Here is a 5,349-nt window from a genome sequence, read left to right as displayed (position 1 = left end):
AGTTTTTTCTGGTTCTTTTTTTATAATGATTTTTAGTTTTAAATTATTTTTATATGCCAATCACAATTCTCCCTCCCACTCTTCCTCCACTCCTTCTCATACCCCCAAACCCATTCCTCATTCATTCATCCCAAATGGTCAGGGCTCCAATAGAGAGTCAACAATGCCTGGCCCATTAAGTTGAGGGAGGATCAAGCCCCTCCCACCCGCATTACGACTGAGCTTGGCATAAACCACAGAAAATGTCCTCCAACAAACTAGCTCATGCACGATGGGTATATCCTGGTCCGACTTCCAGTGCCCCTCAGATAAATCAAACAGCTGTCTCCCACATGAAGAGGGTCCAGTTCAGTCCCTTGGAGGCTCCACAGCTGTTGCCTTGATTTTATGTCTTCCCATTAGCTTAGCTCAGCTGTCACTGTAGATTTTCCCTTAACGATCTTGACCTCCCTTGCTCGTTTATTCCCTCCTCCCTCTCTATCACTAGAATCCTGGAGTTCAGCCTCGTGTTTGGCTGTGGATCTCTGCATCTGGTTCCATTAATTACTGGATGAAGTTTCTATGTAGAGAGTTGATGTATTCACTAATCTGATTATAGGGTAAGGTAAATTCAGGCACCCTCCCCACTATTGTTAGAAGTTTTAGCTTAGGTCATCCTTTTGGATTCTTGGGAATATCTGTAGCAGTAGGTTTATTTCTAACCCAATAATGGCTCCCAGTCTTAACATAACAGTTTCATTACATAGATCAATTTCATTTCTTAGATGCTTTTAGACTAAGTAAAGAACAGAAATCCAGAGCTGATGCTGCCGAAGGTCTTATTATCATGTAAGGATTACAACTAAGTAATATGGTACATAGGAACCGTTAAACTTACTAAAATTTAGTCTCTGTTAACTCTTAAGGAAGTTTAAGGTGAAATCAGCAAAGAAGTATTTATTCAATAGATCCTGGAGTACTTACTTTTAAGATGACATCCCATAAAATTAGATACACGTTTGTTACTCTAGCATTTCTAACTGAGTAGCAGAGATAGGTAGCAGTCACAATAAACCACTATAAAAATTTATTGTTGTATTATATAATAAATAAAAGAAGAAAACAGTAATATAAAAGAAAGCAATTATAAGAAAAACAAATGACTCAGTGGGTAAGGTTGCATAACTGTTAATCCTGGTGACCTGGGTGTGATTACTGTCACTCTTAGTAGAAGGAATTACTAACTCTCAGAAGTTGTCCTCTGGCCTTCAGAGTGTCAGGGACACACGTGTCATGGCATAAAGATTCTCATCACCCACATACATAGACACACATATATGCATCCACACAGACTTAAAACAAATAAATAAAAAGTCATGATTATAAAAGAAAATAGATCTGGTAAAGATTGAGATTCTCAGGAAGTGTAATGGAAACTGTGGATCGTCTAGATCTGCTTATTGCTTTTACATAAAGGAAAGATGAATATTCTTATATATTCCTGACTGAAAGATTTTAGTTATCAGAAATATGTTCAGGAAAGTTAGAATTAAGGTTTTTACTCTTATATGGGAGCCAGGATTTAGGATAGCTGTCTCATTAGTGAGATGGATCCCAGCTGCCTAAGGTTTCTGGGTTGCAAAGCAAGGGAAAGGCCCTTCTCGAGGTTTGCACTGGAAGAGATGAGTTACAGAATTACAGGCTGTAAAATAAAGTTCTCTAAGCGAGGTCAGAGGCCTAAAGTCTGACTTTTTAAAAATTGAGTCAATATAAACAGGGCATAAATGGACCTTTGGAAGCAGGGGCATTTTACATTTCTTTTTTTGTTCTTTTCTTCCTTCCATTTTTCTTTCTTTTTTATTTATTTCTTTCACCTTTGGGGGGCAGGAGTGGTCATTGGTTGATTTTTTATTGTGTTATTCAGTTGCTTTTATAATGGCATGGTGCTATATAGTTGAAGATACCTCTTACCCCTTAGTTGTCCTGCAACCTCCTCCTACGTGCTGGTGTTAAAAGTATATTCTACCACACTTAGGGGACATTTCTAGTTTCATTGATCCATTTCCTATTCCGTAGTCCTCTTCTCTGACTAAAGAGCTACTGAGACCACAGAGAAGTTTCATTAACAGAGATCCCATAATGAGGTGTGCAGATTCAGCATCTGTGTAATGACTGCCTGTTCTATCTCCTTTCGTCATTAAGAGGTGCACATTTTTTTTTTCAATTTATACATCGTGTCCCTTTTGGGAAAACCCTTACTTTATAAGGAAATACAGTTTTTGAGAATACCTCTTGCTTATTAAATCTTCTTTCTATTTGCCAGTTGTTGAATCTTTTTTGAAACAATGAATCACAAAGAAAGAAATATACTATTTAGATTACATAAAACCAAAATCCTGCACAGTTAGAAAAGTCAACTATTAAATTAGGTTTTGAAAAATGATTGATTTAATAATGTGATATTTATATATCTGAAATTATAAATATAGATTAATGCATATACCTATAAAATGGATTACATAACTGATACAATCATAATAATAACCTTATGTGTGATTCACAAAGAATAAATTCATCCATTGAAAATTAGTAAGTCTAATCATTAAGGGAAAAGCTCATTTAGAATTGGATAACAAGAGTCCTGTGTCCTATCATGAACCATTTTTCTCTGGGTTCCAGTTTCCAGATCTAAAAATGCTATGTGCTAGGAAATGATACATCTTGAGAATTTTTTTTTCACTGTTCAAGGTTTATTTGGTGTTTTCATTGGCATGAGACTTGGGTAGTCGGTTGCATCATCCATATGAAGATCTTCACTTTACACAATATTTCAATGTACACTCCAAATACATAATACACAAAATAATATCCTTTAGAACAGTTATGCACAAGATATGCATAATGGATTTACATACTGGCGCCAGGTAATGACTAACTGGGAAATCATTGGCCTAGGCATGTCTGGTGAGGGTGCACAGCACAGACACAGCAGGTTCACAGGGTAACTGAAGCCTGCACACAGTTGGCAGTGTCACACCAACCAGGTTACCACTACACAAGTACCACTTAGCATCAGGGTAGAGCTGTGGGAACACAACCACCCTAACCACAGCTCAGATGAGGAGACAGTGTGCTGCAGCCTGGACAGTGAAGCGCTAGGACATCTGGGGACTTTTAGAACTATAGCTCTTTCTGGATCCCCCAGAGCGTGTCTGCACTCTTCTTCAAGCGGGCCTCCTCTTCAGAAGTCAGAGTCACCTTCACAACATCTGAGATTCCATTTTGTCCCAGGACACAGGGGGCACTAAGGAAGACATCATCCTTGATTCCATAGAGACCCTAAATCATGGTGGAAATGGGATGCACCCGCCTTAGATTCTTCATTATGCTCCCTGCCAAGTCGGCCACAGAGAGGCCAATGGTCCAGGACGTATAACCTTTCAGTTTGATCACCTCATAGGCGCTGTCAACCACCTGCTTGTGAACCTCCTTCCACTGCTCCTTGTCTTCATCGGAGCCCAGTTCTGGGTTCAGATTCTTCAGGGAGACACCAGCGACATTCACGCCACTCCACACAGGCACACTGGAGTCTCCGTGCTCCCCCAGGACCCATCCATGACAGCTCAGTGGGTGAACAACCAGCCTTTCTCCCATCAGGTAACAGAACCGAGCTGAGTTCAGATTGCAACCACTCCTGATGACTCGGTTTTTGGGAAAGCCACTTATCTTCCAGGCCACGTAGGTCAAGATATCCACTGGGTTGGAGACAATAAGCAGCTTGCAGTTTGGACTGTATTTCACCACGTTGGGAATGATGAACTTGAAGATGTTCACGTTGCGCTGGACCAGATTGCGCCGACTATCTGCCTCTTGCTGACTGGCCCCCGCTGTGATGATAACCAGTTTGGAGTTTGCAGTCACGCTATAGTCTTTGCCAGAGACAATTTTCGGTGTTCTAAGGAAAAGGCTGCCGTGCTGGAGATCCATCATCTCTCCCTTCAGTTTGTCTTCCACGACATCAACAAGGGCAAGCTCATCCGCCAAGTCCTTCATTAGGATACCGATGGCACAAGCCATGCCAACAGCACCAACCCCAACAACCGTAATCTTGTTCTGGGGGGCCTGTTCCTCCTTAAGGAGATTCACAATCAGCTGGTCCTTGAGGGTTGCCATCTTGTCGGACTTTGAACCTTTTGGGACCGCCAGTGCACGATGAGCAGCTTCAGGCGCACAGCAGCTTGGTCAGGGTTCGGCTACAGAGGCTCCAGCACCTTAAGAAATTTTTATCATGATTTTCATCCAGATATTTTCATTGTCTTGTCCTTACAGTGATTAGGAACTTGAAAGTTCATCCCTTTTCAGTTAGAATTTAAGAGTTATGGCTAGAAATAAGGACCACGGAGTCTACAATAGGTGAACCTAAAGAAGCTAAGTAAGAAGGTGAACCCAAGGAAAAACATATAGTTGTCCTCTTGGCTAAGGGAAGTAGACCAAATTTCCGGGGAGAAAATGGGATCTTGGGGGTGGGGTGGGATGGGGGTAAGGGGAGATGGGGAGAGAAAAGGTAGAAGGGAAGGAGGGGGGACCTGGGAAACAGGAGAATTGGGATAAAGGAAAGGTGGATAGGGGAGCACGGAAACACAATTCTTAGTTAAGGGAGCCACTTTAGGGTGGGCAAGAGACTTGACCCTAGAGGGGCTCCCTAGTGCCCAAGATGAGGTTCCCAGTTAGTTCCTTGGGCAGCTGAGGATTGGGAACCTGAAATGACCCTATCCTAGAGCAATACTGACGAATATCTTGCATATCATCATAGAATCTTCATCTGGTGATGGATAGAGATAGAGACAGAGACCCACACAGGAGCACTGGACTGAGCTCCCAAGGTCCCAAGGAGGAGCAGAAGGAGGGAGAACATGAGCAAAGAATTCGGGACCACGAGGCGTGCATCCACCCACTGAGACAGTGGAGCTGATCTACGGGGAGCTCACCAAGGCCAGCTGGACTGTGACCGAAAAAGCATGGGATAAAACCGGACTCTCTGAACATGGCGAACAATGAGGGCTGATGAGACACCAAGGACAATGGCAGGGGGTTTTGATCCTACTTAATGTGCTGGCTTTGTGGGAGCCTAGCCAGTTTGGATGTTCACCTTCCTAGATATGGACGGAGGGGGGAGGACCTAGGACTTAACACAGGGCAGGGAACCCGGACTGCTCTGTGGACTGGAGAGGGAGGGGGAGAGGAGTGGGGGGAGGGGGAGAAGGGTGGGAGGAGGGGGAGAAGGGTGGGAGGAGGGGGAGAAGGGTGGGAGGAGGGGAAGGGAAATGGGAGCCTGGGAGGAGGTGGAAACTTGTTTTTTGTTTATGTTTT

At 43.0% G+C, this 5,349-nt stretch overlaps 1 pseudogene; it reads right to left on the bottom strand.

Annotated features, from left to right (window-relative positions):
- Positions 1 to 3,073: 3,073 nt before the first annotated feature.
- Positions 3,074 to 4,173, bottom strand: LOC121461255 (annotated as a pseudogene).
- Positions 4,174 to 5,349: the final 1,176 nt, after the last annotated feature.

This window comes from Microtus oregoni, unplaced genomic scaffold (genome assembly GCF_018167655.1).
Source record: "Microtus oregoni isolate MIOR12 unplaced genomic scaffold, Mior012 000001F_ref0000356, whole genome shotgun sequence".
In the NCBI taxonomy this organism is placed as follows: domain Eukaryota; kingdom Metazoa; phylum Chordata; class Mammalia; order Rodentia; family Cricetidae; genus Microtus; species Microtus oregoni.
Note: the sequence above shows the minus strand (reverse complement) of the source record. Positions and strands in the feature narration are given on the sequence as shown.